Raw genomic sequence first — 17265 nt, 5'->3', positions numbered from 1 at the left:
ATAGCCAAGTTGTCCCTATGCTTAATGTCTGCCTTGAATAAATATGTCTTATATATATATCAATGACAAATCTATATGTTGCCTATTCAAACTTGTATCTGACAATGTAGAAAATAAAAAAGGCACTAGTTGCAATTCATCACAAACCGACGGTCACACATGCACAATCACAACATAAAGCTTGTTAGCAACAGCAAATATATTCTTATGATCTGATAGGAAGAAAATAATGTATAACCGTCAAATGTCATGTTTTAAGCTGAGTCCTTCCTCTAAACACTCAAAATGCTGTCATCAAATACATTTCTCATGGTGCATCTTTTGTGTCAAGGGTATTTGTTGTTCATTTCACAATGTCAGATATATGCTCTCCCCCTCCCTAATCCAATAGAAGTCAAACAGAGGTTACAAGCCCGAACATACGCCCACCTTCTAGATTACCACCACGTACATATCATCTTAATATTAAAAATATATTGGACACTTTGATAACAAGCGAATTACTAAAACTAGTTATTATTGTTATTAATTAATTGTGTCACTTGGCAAAATATGAGATTATAATGTCATGATTAATTAATTTATTTTCAGGAGGGTCAGTATTTGGGATGTCGTAATGTCTCGGACAATCTATGCAAAAATATAGAGTCCGGTTGTAAAATATTGAATATTAGAAATATTGTTTCACTAATTTACCTATACAAGTCTAGTTAACTATTTGACCTCCTGGTTGTGGCCAGTCATTAAATGACATACATGCACTCGAGGGCCTCTATTTTATGTTTCATATCAAATGTTACACTATTGGTCCTAATGACTTATGAGATAATAGTTCATTGCCAATAATGTCTTTAGTGTAAACATATTTTATTTCACGAACAAATGTGGTATACATGTGCATAGCACATAAAATAACAACTGAGTCAAATTGCCCAAAAAAGGAATAGAGCGATAGATCAAGATCTAAGAGGGTTCTTCTTCATACGCAGTCATTGCAAGTTAGTGTGTAACATTTCTTCAGCTGGCAGATATGTATTTTAACAATACAATATATAAAAAAAATAGTTAAACAATTAGCGAAGATATATGTTATGTAAACAGAAATAGTTGGTTAATTAAGGTTGATGAGATAGATGTGAACACACATCAGACAGAAGGAAAGACAAAGCGAAACTGTATAAAAAATGCAAGGAAGTTGTTTGCTTTGACAAACAGCTAGGTATTAAAACGTTTACTGCAATTTATGTATAAATAAACTGCATCAAAGATAGGCGTGTTTTTCTCTAAATCAAGACTGTAATCGCAAAATAATAAAGTGTGTATGGTTGGAGAGGTATAATGCGCGATTCTACTTAAAAATAATTGCCTTTGGTGTGTAAATCGTTGACATTCTAAGAAATGATGAGAAAATGTTTCAATTGCACCACACGTGCATAAATGTGAAAGTGCAATACTGCACTCAAATAGATGTTTATAAAGTGAACTACATCTTTTTTCTTTTTTTTTTGTGTATTGAATTTCAACATACATTTCAATTACAACAAGGTTATACATATGAAGCTACATAGTTATACATACCAAAGTATCATATATATTTACGATTTATGTACAAGCACATGTTGTTGGTATATATTAACAATAACACGTTATTAATGCATTTACTTTCTAATGTTCCCAAAAAAATACATTTTGAGACAATGCTATATCATTTTGGTAAAGAGTGAAAGAGAGAGGGGAGCAACTATGTTAAATTATAAGAAATAGGTAGAATTTATAAACATTAACAAAAATAATCAAAAAAGCAATAGATGTTTGTCTAATTTCTAAATGTTCCGCAAAAAGAAGAAATGAAGAGAGATACAAAAAAACAAGACTACAAAGAAAGATCATATGATGATGAGGATAGAGGCAAGATTTTTTCAAGATGTTATGGCAAAGTTGTGCCATTTTTTATTATGTTGGTCAATTATATTTTTTTTAAAGCAATTTGTATTTCTAAGGTAATTTTCATTCTTAGAGCATTTTTGAAGGTCTCAATATTTGGCTTTTCGGCTTTTAATTTAGTATTAAATATGTAAGACTTCATCAGAATAATTATATAGTTCATCACTTGATTATAATTGCCTCCTTTTTTGTACCAAATACAATATCCTTTACATTCAGATCTATGTGTAATTGTCTACTACTTAAAAATAATGTCAGTTCCCGTCATATCGAATGTACAGAATTACATTCATATAGAACATGTATAATTGTGTCTTTACAAATTGTAGAACAAGATATGTGTTTGTCAGAAATACAATGCCCCCTAATGCACCGCTTTTTTTACCTTTGACTTTGAAGGATGACCTTGACCTTGACATCTCACCAATCAAAATGTGCAGCTCCATGAGATACACATGCATGCCAAATATCAAGTTGCTATGTTCAATATTTCAAAAGTTATTGCAAAACATTACTATATTAAAGCTTTATATTTTCGACCTTTGACCTTGAAGGATAACCTTGACCTTAACCTTTCACCACTCAAAATGTGCAGCTCCATGAGATACACATGCATGCCAAATATCAAGTTGCTATGTTCAATATTGCAAAACTTTACTGTAACCTTAAAGTTTTGGGACAGAATGACAGAATGACAGACAGACAGGTCAAAAACAATATACCCCCGATCTATCAATCCGGGGCATAAAAAGTGCAGAGACTTGAAGATATTAAATTACATTTAAACAAATATAAATTAGTCGGTAATATGCATTGCAGAATCCTGTATTGATAATTGCGTAAAGTATTATCAATGGTGGCTTTAAATGGTGTTATATAGGCATGTTTCCAGTCTATACTTTGTTCATAGGGGGACATTATTTCTTCCCATTTATGTTCTTGTTTTGTTTTATTTTCTTCCAAGGTTTGTTGTAGATTATATAAGTATTTACACTGTTTTTGTTTTTTGTACTTTTTGAAGTAGTGTGTTATTATTGAAATTGACATATTCCATTTCAGAAAGTTGTTATGTGTAAGTTGTTGGTATACGTTTGATTTGTGTGTAATATTTAAGATAATATGTTGAGGGTATTTCATAAAGGGTTTTGAAAGCTTCGAATGTATAATAGCTTTTTGACCTAAAGTCATAGATGTGTTCTAGGAACTTAACACCCATATTAAGCCAGTTTTGGTAAAAGAAGGTATGTTGGTTATTTTTTACTATTGTCGAGTTATTCAATATAATCGTTTAAGTTACATGTCCGTCTGTTTCTTTTTATTTAATTTTGTTCCAGGAAGAAATTAAATCTCTGAGGAATACATTTTTAAAATTTAAATTAATATGTTTGTCATTAAGGTACCATTCAAAGACAAGATCTCCACCATATTTATAAAGTTCATTCTGATAGAAAATTTTCCACATCCCTGTATTATTAATATCTGGCCTTATTTGCGTATAAAAAGGCGGTTATATCAGTGAGTGTGAGCCCTCCCTGCTCAATTGGTTAAACTAGAGTTTTATTTTGTCAGGTTTACCATCCCATACACATTGGTATATATATATATTCATTGTTTGTATTATATCATGATTAGGGTTTGGGAGTGCTGACAATGTGTACATAATTTTCGGTAAGGAAAATGTTTTCACCACAGTGACTTTTCCGAGAAGTGTTAATTTTCTGTGATGCCATTGTTTTAAACAATTTTTAAAGGCTTACAACATTCGTTGAATGTTTTTGTTTATATTGAGGTTTTTATATATCATTTGTGCAGTAAAAACCCAGTGTTTTGGCTTCTTCTGAGGTCCAAGTAAAATGTTTGTATTTGTTAAATATTATTTGTGTATTTTTAGTGAACCAACGCGCATAACAATGGATTTTTGTGTATTTAGTTTGAGTCCGGATACTTCACTTAAGTCTTGAATAGTGTTTATTAGTGCCGAGAACGAATTAAGCGTTCCATCTGTCAGATATGTTGTATCATCTGCAAAAAGTGTTTGTTTTATTTCTTGTTCTTTTATTTTTATACCTTTAATGTCTTCATTTTTTTATATAGTTGGACAATATTTCTATACTGAATATAAAAAGTATTGTTGACAATGGACAGCCTTGTTTTATGCCTCTTTGAATAGGAATAGGTTCATATAGATGTCCATTATTAATAATAATGGTACTTATGTCCGTGTAAAATAAGTTAATCCATTGTATGAGTTCAGTTCCAAAATTAAATTGTTTGAGACTTTTAAACATGAAGTCATGATTTAAACTGTCGAATGCTTTTTTATAATCGGCAAATAAAAGTAGGCCTGGTGTGTTATTGTTATTCAGAAAACTTATTTGTTCAAAAATTGTGCGTACGTTTTCGCCAATGAATCTTCCTTTTATGAAATCCAGTTTGTCTTGATTCGACAACAGATGATATAACTTGATTAATTTTGTTTGCAATTGCTTTGGTCGATATTTTATAATCGACATTCAATAAACTCAATGGTCTCCAGTTATCAAGTGTTTCAAGACTTTTTCCTGGTTTTGGAATTAGTGTAAGAATACTTTGTTTTTGAAGTTGAGTCACTTGTCCATTTACAAATGAATGGATAATAGAGTTTATATAGAATGTTTTGATTACATCCCAAAATACTTTGTAAAATTATACCGTGAAACCGTCTGAATCAGGACTTTTATTGTTATCCATCTCTTTTAAGGGGTATTGACATTCATATTCTGTGATAAAGCCTTCGCACGATTGTTTATCATTTTCTGTGAGTCTTTTAATATTATAATTAAAGAAATGTGAATTGTTTAGAGTATTCGTATCAACATATTTTTTCTTGCTATAAAGGTTTGAGTAAAAGTTACTTTGTTCGTTCATTATAGCGTTAATGTCTGTTACTTCTGTGTTTTTTTATTGTTAACTTATGAATGGTTTAACTTTCGTAATGTCTTTTTTCCAGATTTGCAAAGTATTTAGTATTTTTCTCATTTTGTTCAATGTGTATAGCTAATATGCCATTTATTTTTTCATCTTTATTTTTTTCGTACTCTATTTGTGTTTCTTTCAGTTATTTTTGAATTGTTTCATAATCACTATTTGTATGCAGTTGCTTCTCTAGTGACTCTAATTGTTCAATGAAATTCTGTTCCTTTTCCTGGTTTCGATTTTTAGTTATGGTAGCAAATTTAATAAGTATGTTTCTTACCGTTTTTTTTATTACTTCCCACAAAGTATACTTTGCCACTTTGGGTTACAGTTTGTGTTGTTCTCTACTACTTTATGAATTTCTTGCTTAATTTGATTTTGATATTCATCATTTAAAAGCATGGAATTATTTAGTTTGAAATAACCAGGTCATTTTTGTTGCATTTTATTGTCAATAATTATTTCAATTAGAGAGTGGTCGGTCTTGTATCCTGGTTTTATTTTTGCTTTATTAATTATATTACCAATATTTTTTTAAATTAAGAAGTAGTCCAGTCTACAAAAAAGACAGGTTTGCCACTTGAGTGCCATGTGTAACGGTTTTGCTCTGGGTGAAGTGCTCGCCATATGTCAATCAAATCGCATGAATCGATTATGGAGTTTCTGCTTTTATATGTGTGTCTTTTTGCCGTTCTTTTTGTCTAGGGTTGGATTAAGTATTGTATTAAAATCACCTCCTATTATATAATTTGTTTCGATATTTTGTAGCAGATGTGTTTTTTCTATATATATTAATTAACGTGATTTCTTGATTATTAATAATAACATCAATTGTACATAATCTACCGGGTATTAATTCCTTATAATCGCCTATACATTGTTTTTATTTCTAATTAAAATTCCTAAACCTTCACTTTTTTATTTTTTCCCACTGTAAAAACCTATTCCACTCCATTCTGATTGCCATTTGTTTTTAGTTAGCTCACATACATGTGTTTGAAGTAAACATATTGTATAATTATTTTCTTCAAACCATTTAAATATACTTTGCCTTTTGTTAACATTGTTTAGACCTCTTACATTTAGAGAACATATTTTAAATTTAAATGATTTTATTTGAATGGCTAAATTGAAAAGTAATGAACCTTGCCTATTAAGTTTATAAAAAAACATATTGATATTCTGTTAACCTGTGTTGGAAATTTGTATTTATTTCCACTGTTTTAAAAGACTAGAATATATGTTTTAAATAATAGGTATATATAATTATGTGTAAACAAGAAAAGCCAACAATGAAAAAACAAATTAATGAAAATACAAACAATCATTCGCACATGCATGCATATGAGAGTAAAACTACAGTAAAAAATACAATTGAACAATAAAAAACACTGAGGTTCAACAAGAACTGAGCCTGTATGTAGCCCACCATGTATTCCACATTCCGAGTAAACACAAAATAATTCAGCAACACAATAGTTTACAATTTTCAAATATGTTTATAAACTGTTTAACCTTATTTACTTAATTTGTGAATTAATTAAATGAATGAACACCTTCATCCTATATGAGTATGTCTGTATATACCAACATCAAATATGTGTTCATCCAAACATATTTAATATAAAGATCTGAAGTTCCCTTATTAAGTTACAATCTACATTGCTAGTGCAATATGCATAAAACGTGTTTACATAATATTGTTCATGCTAAGCAGAATCTAGTAAGTGTAATATAATATATAATATACAAGTTTATGCTTGGGCGTTACCTTTTCTAACAGCTTACTTTATTGTATACTGTGGCAGTATACATATATGGAAACATTCTTGTATGAGACTAAAGGGTAATAAAATAAGATACTTATATACAGTTTAAGTACTGTGTTAATTATCACAGTATTCAAAAAGGGGAGCACTGATGTAAATACACAAACAATACTTTACAAAAGGCGTGCTTTTATAATTTATTAATTTATAATTATGTATTTTTTTATGTAGTTCATTTACATAAAAGGTGTATTGATCTTCAATCTAAACAAGAGATGTGTTCGTCAGAAACACAATGCCCCCTATTGCGCCGCTTTGAAAAAAAGTATTATCATTTATATATTTTTTACCTTTGACCTTGAAGGATGATCTTGACCTTGAACTTCCACCACTCAAAATGTGCAGCTTCATGAGAACGCCGCTTTGAAAAAAATATTTATTTTTTTACCTTTGACCTTCAAGGATGACCTTGACCTTGAAATTCCACCACTCAAAATACGCAGCTTCATTAGAACGCCGCTTTTAATATTTTTTTTACCTTTGGACCTTGAAGAATGACCTTGACCTTAAACTTCCACCACTCAAAATGTGCAGCTTCATGAGATACACATGCATGCCAAATATCAAGATGCTATCTTCAATATTGAAAAAGTTATGGTCAATGTTAAAGTTTTCGGACGGATAGACGCCATATATTTGACATTTGACCTTGAAGGATGACCTTGACCCTCATCTTTCACCACACAAAATGTTTAGCTCCATGAGATACACATGCATGCCAAATATCAAGTTGCTATCTTCAATAGGAATAAGTTATGGCCAATGTTAAAGTTTTTGGACGGACGGACAGACGCCATATATTAGACATTTGAACTTGAAGGATGACATTGACCTTGAACTTCCACCACACAAAATGTACAGCTTCATGAGAACGCCGCTTTGAAAAAAAGAATTTGACCTTTGACCTTGAAGGATGACATTGACCTTGAGATTCCACCACTCAAAATGTGCAGCTTCATGAGAACGCTTTTTGAAAAACAAATTGACCTCTGACCTTGAAGGATGACCTTGACCTTGAACTTCCACCACTCAAAATGTGCAGCTTCATGAGATACATATGCATGCCAAATATCAAGTTGCGATCTTCAATATTGAAAAAGTTATGGCCAATGTTAAAGTTTTTGGACGGACAGACGCCATATATTTGACATTTGACCTTGAAGGATGACCTTGACCTTCATTTTTCACCACTCAAAATGTTCAGCTCTATGATATACACATGCATGCCAAATCTCAAGTTGCTATCTTCAATAGTGAAAAAGTTATGGCCAATGCTAAAGTTTTTGGACTGACAGGCGCCATATATCTGACATTTTACCTTCAAGGATGACCATGACCTTCACTATTTACCACTGAAAATGTTCAGCTCCATGAGATACATATGCATGCCAAATATCAAGTTGCTATCTTCAATAGTGAAAAGTTATGGCCAATGTTAAAGTTTTTGGACGGACGGACAGACGCCATATATTAGACATTTGACCTTGAAGGATGACCTTCACCTTCACCTTTCACCACTGAAAATGTGCAGCTCCGTGAGATGCACATGCATGCAACATATCAAGTTGCTGTCTTCAATATTGAAAAAGTGATGGCCATTAAAGCTTTCGGACGGACGGACTGACATACACAAATACACACATACTGAAATACGGACACACTGACGGACAGTTAAACTGCTATATGCCACCCTACCGGGGGCATAAAAAATCAAATATCTGATAAGAGTTAATATCCAGGATAGTGGTAAAGAATGCTGTATTGTAATTATTCCTTAACCACGAAAACAAAATGGAAGTGAATAAATACTGGTTATAACTGTATGTAAATAAGATACGCTTGAGTGACCACTAATCCTTTGCGTATACAACTGAGCCTGGATTAAAGACAAGTCAATTTCTTAAAGAATGAACATCGGCATCCTTTATGAGTATGTCTGTATAAACTAACACCTTATGTGTGTTTATAAAAAAAAATATTTAAGTTCCCTAATTAAGTTAATTGATAGTGCAATAAACATAAAGCATGTTTACATAATTTTATCATGCTAAGCAGATTCTAGTTGGTTTAATATTGTATATAATATACAAGTTCATACTTGGGTATTACCTATTCTAACAGCTTACTTAATTGTCTAATGTTGCAGTCTACGTATATGAACACATTCATGTTTGAGACTAAAGGGTACAAAAATACAATAATTAGACACAGTTTTCGTAATGTATGAATTTATTTAAAAAGGAGAGTACTGATGTAAAATACACAACCAATAATTTACAACACATGTGTTGTTTTTTTAATTATCTATTCTTTTGTTTATTTGTTTTTATTAATTTTATTAAGCAATTGATGACATAAAATGTGTATTGATTTTTAATCTAAGGAAACATTATACCTGATAAGAGTTCCTATAAAGGATAGTAGATCATTACGCTGTATTGTAATTATTCCCTACCCACGAAAAATAAATGAAAGGATATAAATACTAGTTTTAACTGTATGTAAATACTGCACGGTTGAGTGACCACTAATCCTTTGCGTATACAACTGCACCTGGGCTAAAGACAGGCAAATGTTAATGTATATCAATGTTCATGTTAGTATACTTATAAAAAAAGACACACAAACTGTGCAGTTCAACACAATCACTCAATGTACTGCCCATGTTGTCGGTATTTTTGGTTTTCAGTATTAGTTCTTGTATTATCACAGTGGTTTTGAATGTACATTGTTGTTCTCAAATCTATAATTACAGTTCATTTGGTGCTTACATTCTCTGAGGCCATGATAGGTTCAGCCACTCTTCATACTGGCTAAAAAGGACCCTGTTCATACTGCCGTCTCGGCCCTTATAAAAGATCCTTCCACACCTACTCCAGACTGACTCCACTGTGTCCCTTTTCTTCAAACGAACGGAGCTGAAGACATCTTGGTTCAGTGGCGTTAGATGTTTAAAAGGGTATATTTTACCCTGCTTTAACTCCTTGCTTATTTTTAATATCTGTATCTTTCTCTCTCTAGAGAAGAATTTCAAGACGACAGGTCGACTTTTTCCATTTTCATAACGACCTAGCCTATGGCCGAAATCAAGGTCAGTTCTGATGAGTTGGATACCGGTGTGTTGTTTTACAACATCTGCAACCAGCTACATGGTGGTTTCAGGGGTTTCATTTTTATATGTGACTTGCAGACCGTGGAAAACTATGTTGTTGATTATTGTGTATTGCTCCAGTTCATTTAGTGCTTCTCTGTTGCTATACTTTTCTTTACTCAACGCTTCACGGTTCACCACTTTCTCTGTGTTCAACTCAGTTTGTAATTTATCTTATTGTTTCTTCAGGTTCTCGTTCTCAGTTTCTCTATGGAATAGTTTTGCTTCTAATAATTCAATTTATGAAGAAGGCTGTTTTACATGTTTTCAACAACTTTTTCAATCATTTTTTTTCTAGGCAGCTGTCATTTTTCATCATAACATTTGACAGTTTATCTCACTACGCTATTTTGATATACCTTTAATGCTGATGTTATATTTATTTTCATTGCTTTCTGTTTCTTGCTTTGCTTGCTTTTCCTGTTCCTGTTTTTCATGTTTGGGTTTTTTCTTTGGCTGTTTCTTGGTTTCGCGTTTTGGTGAATTAATGCTAATGTCTAGTATACTCACACTGCTTATATATTTACGTTTATTTACTGTTTCTTCACAATTTTCTTCACGGTCACTTTCAGATACTTCTGTAACATCTAATAGCTCTGAAGTTTTTGTTTAGTAATGTCTTCTTTATGTGGAGATTGTGATGCCATATTTTTTATGAACAGTATACTTTGGAAAAAAACAACAGGTTTTTGTCTTTTCTTCTAAAGCAAGTTATGTATTTTCATACCTTATGTATTATGTCCAATATTCCATTTTTACACTAAAACACAGATCATGTTCAATTACAAATTCCCAAAAAAGAGACTAACAAACGTTTAAAACATTGTTTTTTCTGCAGTTCAAAACAAAACATGCCCATTCAAGGGAGACAATTGCACCATAAATCTCATTAAGTTCTGAGTATTTAGTGAAGCATTGGTTGGCGCCTTTCACCATAATAGTATAATACATTCGGTTTCGTAACATTTATATTAAAAAGATTCTGAGAAGACGTAAGAGAATCAGCATTTCTAGTATCTAGAGGAAGTTTGTTCAATCCCATAATGATTGATGGTACAAATGAATCAGAGTTTGTTGTTGTGCGGGTCGTAAGATTGCTGATGTTGTCTCCGTTTCGTAATGGGTAGGGGTTATTAGCTCCAACTGTAAACGGTACAATAGATTTTAGGTAAGCCGGCGTAAGATTTTTTGTGGTTTTATACATGTGAACAAATTTATGCTTTCGATGCCGAGTCTCTAATGTTACCCACCCGACCTCTTTGAAGAGCTATGTAATAGAGACAAGTTTGGAACAACCCGAAACAATTCGTTCTTCCTTTTTTTGACTTTTTTCTAAGTCGTCTTTTTTATAATTACAGCAATTATCAAAACTACGTCGGAATATTCCATGATTGGTCTTATAAACGAACAATACATACTTTCAAATGCTTTCCAATCGAGACAGTGTTTTAGGCGGTGCATACTATTTATTCGTTTCCAGGCTTTGTCCTTGATGTGTGCTATATGTTCGCGCCATGAGCAGTCATTTGCTATAAATATTCCTAAATGTTTACGAACTTTGACTTCTGGAATGGGTGTGTTTCGCAAACTCAAAGATAGATGGTTTGGTCTGTTTTGTTTTCGCGAAATTAATAACGATTCTGACTTTGCTAGATTAAATTTACTACCCACTGTTCGGCCCAGGAATCGATTTGTTCAATATCTGCTTGCATAAGAGCCGTTGTTGCAACAGCAGAGTTTACAATCTTGAACAGGCTTTTATCATCTGCGAAGAGGTTATCACACACGTATATTTAAGACCATGTAATTTATGTAAATTAGAAACATCAATGGACCGAGAATGAAACCTTGGGAAACTGCCGATATATTAGAAAAATGCGATTTGGCGCCTGGAAGTACAGCCTTCTGTTTTCTATTTCATAGGAAATTATTTATCCTATTTAAAAAGTTGCCTCTGATACCAGCAGATTGGAGCTTATATATTAGTCATTTAGGCCAGACTGTATCGAAGGCCTTACGTATGCCAAAGAAAACGACTCTAACCTCGAGCCCGTTATCAGGGGTTTACAAAATGTGTCATATATATACGTTAGTTGATTCACGGCTGAATCACCTTGGATAAAGCCTGACTGATATTGTGTGAAAAACGAGTTACTTCGAAGAAAATTAAAAATACACTACGTCTAGCGCGATTTCTGCCTCCCGCCCCGCATCACCGTGTTTCAGCCGAGCGTGGAAACTAATTTCGTCACCGCGATCCGCCGTGGAACAGCGTTGAACGCAGTGGTTTTGCCATGGAAAATCGCGGTGACAGACTCGATCAAATATGTTGATCAGAACTTGAGCGCGGGCGTTATCGGGCAATAAATCCTGCAGTGGACCAACGCGATAACGGTGGACCACCACGGCCTCGATATTTTGCGATGCATTACAGGTTCATGCGAATAAACTGGTATATTTAAATTTTTTCATGTGTTTTTATTTTTATGTTCCCCGAAAACTTTCGACGGAGCATTTAGTTGCCAGTTTGTATTTTCTTACTTCCTTCCTTCCATCACACTTTGATTACAGTTTCTCATAGCGCCTTCAATATTTTACCGATCTCTTACACATTTTCATGTAAGTACCTTGCATGAACCTCTACCTTTTGATGAGGTTTGAGGTCACTGGGGTCAAGGTCAAGGTCACCAAGGCTAATAATAGATTTTTTCAAAGTCATATTTTGGTTTCAGTTTCTCATAGCGCCTTCAATATTTGACCGATCTCTTATATTAGGCAACTAGGTACCTTGCATGGTCCTCTACCTTTTGATGAGGTTTGAGGTCACTGGGGACATTCCGGACACTGATAGAATATTTATTCTGGGGGAATTCAACAAGGTAGTTCTTAATGATCAGAAGTTGTTCTACATTTTGAAACCTGATTCCAAGTCCAACGTGTAAGACAGACAGTGTTTTAGACATGGTATTTTACAACAGACAGGATCAAGTCATGACTCATATTCAGCCAGTGTACTTTAGTAGTGCCCATAGTGTACTTTGGGTTCAAGTTCCATGATAAATAAAGAGTGATTGTATACTATTATTGTCATTAATGGTTATTAATACCTGTTAACTTTACTATGAACATAAGGGGAACATCCATCATTTTCAACGATACTTTTTGTTCACATTGAAATAATCATTTGTTCCACGTGTCCACTCTTTTATATTATATTTTCCCTGTTTACAAAATTATGTGACATGTCTTACATCGAGCGTGAGTATAGATTGCGTTGAATGCTTCATGTTTTGTTTAAATTGTTTTTGCATGAAATTTCACTTATTGTTTTTATTAGCATTTTCGTAAGCATTTTCGAAATTTCCCTCGTGTTTATATATAACTCGTCACCCATTTCATTAAAGGATGTTACGTGTAATTTGATATCAGACTATTTCAGTGGTTTCCTATTGTGACATGTTTTCCTTAGAAAACATGTGTAAATTCGAGACATCGGCAGTTAGTATTCAATTCAGTTATATAATGATATCATAGCCATGCGAAAAGATCATTTTCATGTTGGCGAGTGACTATTTGTATACATGTGCCTTGTTTAAAACAAGTTAATTTCGATAATTATGTTAAAAACGTTTACGAAGTAAGCTTAATATGATGATCATTATTGATTTACGCATGATAGGTGAATCGATGTTTATCACAATATTAATATGCATATCCTTAAGTAAAACAAACAAATGTTCGCCTCGATTGATGAACATGTAAATCACTGTTTAATAAAAAATGTACATGTATATAGAATATGTGAAGTCTCGATAAGAAATGTTGATTAGAAATTGCAGTGAATTGAACAAGTCATAATATCATATTGAGTTTTTTTAAAGCTGTTTAACTTTTTATTTTAGGAACGACCAAGAATATGTTTTTCAAATTTTGTTTTTTATACATGCGTTTACGTATACGTATTTTGAATTTTAACAAATTATTCATCCACGGTGCGTCTCTTGTACTATTGCAGGCCTTTTTATTCGGTATTGATCTTTGTGCAGCGTCGCATATATCGTTGGTTACATTTTGTGTAAAGATATGTATATCATCATAGATTAATTGGTTTCACTGTACATGTGAAAGAAGTGTTTGTAATTTTTCATAGTCACTAAATTCGTATCGCCATATATGTCGGTAAACACTTTTTCGAACAGGCTTGTTTTATTTTACTATGGCAAATACTGCGCAGTGATAGCGTATGTTTTGGTCAAGAAATGGTTCGCCTGTTCCTGATATTAAATTTGATTCTTGGTGGCTTACAATAATGTCTTTATTAGCAGGACGCATGGTAACATTACATTTAATAACATCACATACTCTACCATACTTTTCATTTAGCATAAAGTAGCAATACTATATTTTACAAGAGAACGAGCAAGTCGTTTAATTGATATCCTCAACAAAACACATGTTTATGGGGCCGTCCATTAAGTATGTCACGCACCAGGTGGAGGGATGGGGTGTTAAAAGTGTGACAGTTTGTAACATGGGGAGGGGGGTGGGTCTGGCCATGTGTGATGTCACAGCATTTATTTAAAAAAAAATGAATTTAACATGTTATTCAATGAAAAATTGTGACAACTGTTGACAATTAATTATTCTAGTATTAAAGTCATTTTAATAATGTTAAAGATCTTTTAAGTAAAATTTTAATAAGGTTTAACAGTGAATTGTGTTTTAGATTAAATTAAAAATAGATATTAATTAAAAAAATATGTTCGAAAGTGTGAGTTTTTGACGTACTTTAGGGGGGAGGGGTCCAAGATTTTGTGACAGTTTGTGACGGGGGGGGGGGGGTAAAAAAGAGTTTTTTTAAAGCGTGACATACTTTATGGACGGCCCCTATGGATGGGTGCAAATCCCTTGATGTACAATATAATTCTTAAAAAACAATACGTTTAGGGTAATTGTTCTTATACATTGCAATTATTTTCATTGATACCCATACACCCATGAAGTCATGTTGTAATCTTGTAGCGGACCGGTAACATAGATGTAGCCATGAAAAGTATAATCGTACCAAATACAACAAAGAACAATAACCCTTATTTTAGAAAGTAAAGGGTTATGTTTGTTTGTGCAAAGTAATGCTCCTCATCGATAATAGATATAATATACACCCATGAATTTTCATGTTGAAATGTTGTGTCATACCTGAGACATAGCCCTTTAAAGTTATATCATACAAAAATAACAAAGGGCAATAAACCTTATTTAAGAAAGTGTAGGGTTATGGTTCTAAAGCATGGTAATTCCTCTTTTTGATATCAATACGCTCATGAAATTTCATGGTATCTAAGATATAGCCACGAAATCTGAAAAGTTACATCATACAATAAATACAGGTAAATAACTCTCATTTAAGAAAGTGTAGGGTTATGGTTATTGTGCATGGTATTGCTCCTAATTGATATCTATACACCTATGAAGTTTTATGTTTATATCTTATATAATGTATTAGATATATCCTTTAAAGTTTACAAAAGACAAACGTACTGACAGACAACGCCAATTCTATATTTGGCCTTAAGCGGGGGATTAAAAAAGAGATATCGATGCACGACAGCGCCTTCAGATATTGCAGATATGATTTAAAAAAAATAAAATAATACAAAGCAAAAGTTAAGGAACAATTTTATTTTAATACCTCATTTGTAATCTCAACGGTGTGATATGTTCATCACAGTTAGTATAATGTTTAGATAACATACGCAAGTTATCGCGTTGGATATTAGTACAATAAATACAATTGTATACAGGATTAATTATTGTTGTTGAATAAAGGACATTAAAGCATTGAAGTAAAAGTTATTTAAGTGATCGGAACAATACTTTCCGTACTTTGTTGATTTTATATGGTTTAAGTTTACCTTAGCTTATGAAACGATAAATACAGAAGGGCAAAGATCGACTTTGTGTAGTTTCGGATACAGTGCTTGTTTATTTTCGAGGCAGTTTTTTTAGTTGTTTTGCTTTAGTGGAATTTCATGTAAAATGAATTTCAGTCATGATGGAGTGTGTATGGGTCGTTTTGGCTTTCATAATGATGCTTTTTGACGATATATCTGTTTCTGTATTACCCGAAAGTTGTCAAAATCTTAAGCTATTCCTAGTTTATCATTTGTTGTTGATCTGTCTATAACAACAGTTATAGTTTTTCGTTGGAAATGTTAAGTTAATATATTCCACTGAATGTATTGGTTGAATATCAAATTTTCCTTGCAAACCTTGTGCTTTCCACAACTGCTTGCAAGTAATGACAATTTATATCGTAATGAAAAGAAATATATGTGTCAAAAAGTGAGGATTATATCACCTTATGGGTAATTGCATGCACCGTATCTAAATGTTTTTACAAACCATGTCAGAACTTCGTCAGTTTTAGGATTTAAGCTTAAAGCGATCAAACTTCAGATTCGATTTGTCTTTTCGAGAGATGTGAAAAATCTCGTTTCCAGACAGATATGTTGTTTGATGTTTACCACCACACTAATTTAATCCATAAGTTTACTGTAAACTTGTTTCAGAGAGGGTAATCATGTGATTGTGAAGATGACGACGTCCATCCGAGGCAGGTATTTTTCGCCGTTTTATACCTTTTATTACTTTGTTAATTTTTCAATACCGCTCTTTTTCCAGCAATATTAGCAAGAATATTACTCGCGTTTATTTCGTATTAAATTCGCTCTTTATCTTGACTTTACTTAATACGAAATTCCTTAGCGAGATGACCTTATTAAGGCTCCACTAAGAAAATATGCGGGGAGTTAAGTCGAGAAATAAAGCGAATTTCAATACGAAATAAACGCTTATCACCTTTTTACTAATATGGCTGGAAAGTGAGCGCCTTTTTAAAATTAAACACAAGAAGTAAAGGGTGAAAAACGGCAAAAAATAACAGTCCCGGATATTGACATATTGACTATCACGTGATTACCTCCTCTGTGTTTATTTTAGCTCGATTGCATCGGAAGCATGAGGTTTATTGAAACGCTGTTGAGTCCGTTTCCTGGGCTTTTAACCAGCACTCGGTGTCCTTATGGATTATATAAGGACAAGAGGAGTACTTTGCAAAAAAAAACAATTACAAACATGTAAATTCAAATCAAGAAACCGTAATTACTCTATTTTTCAGACACTTAAAAATAATTATTTTGTTTCGTGTTCGAAAATTTAGATACGAAAAATATTCAAAAATAACAGGTGTCCGACACAAATAAGGGTGTCCGAAAATTATAATTATTTTCAATTAATGCAATATAGTGTACAATAATTTTCTTGTGATTACCTCTTCATTTCCTGCTTTATCAATAAAAACAACTTCACAGCTTTTCTAACTCT

Source organism: Dreissena polymorpha, chromosome 1 (genome assembly GCF_020536995.1).
Source record: "Dreissena polymorpha isolate Duluth1 chromosome 1, UMN_Dpol_1.0, whole genome shotgun sequence".
Classification (NCBI taxonomy): Eukaryota; Metazoa; Mollusca; class Bivalvia; order Myida; family Dreissenidae; genus Dreissena; species Dreissena polymorpha.
The sequence above is the reverse complement of the archived record's forward strand: the minus strand, read 5'-3'. Positions refer to the sequence as shown.